At 39.5% G+C, this 286-nt stretch overlaps 1 protein-coding gene across 1 annotated transcript in view; it reads left to right on the top strand.

The window, feature by feature from the left end:
• galnt2 (UDP-N-acetyl-alpha-D-galactosamine:polypeptide N-acetylgalactosaminyltransferase 2) overlaps nucleotides 1–286 on the top strand; it is a 52,916-nt gene that overhangs the window by 42,409 nt on the left and 10,221 nt on the right. The window lies entirely within an intron of this gene.

Below are 286 nucleotides of genomic sequence, written 5' to 3' on the forward strand. Positions count from 1 at the left end.
ATGATATAATAACGGCTGTTGCTTTTGTCTGAATGCAGTTGGGAAATCGCTGAGAATAAACAGAATGATTCATACTTCTCTCAAGACGGCACAGTGATTCAGAACTGGATTGATACTTAAGATACTGGTTTATGTGTGCTCATTTAGACGACACACTGAAATACAGGCAGGAACCTGACAATATCGACACACTGAAACATTTATGAGGTGCAAACGACGTCCAGAGACATTTTTATGGGAACAGTTTGTTGGAACAAATGGGAGAAAGAACAAGTCTTATGACCTG

The sequence above is a fragment of the Morone saxatilis genome, unplaced genomic scaffold (genome assembly GCF_004916995.1).
Source record: "Morone saxatilis isolate NCDOM2014 unplaced genomic scaffold, NCSU_SB_2.0 Contig11, whole genome shotgun sequence".
NCBI classification, from domain to species: Eukaryota; Metazoa; Chordata; class Actinopteri; family Moronidae; genus Morone; species Morone saxatilis.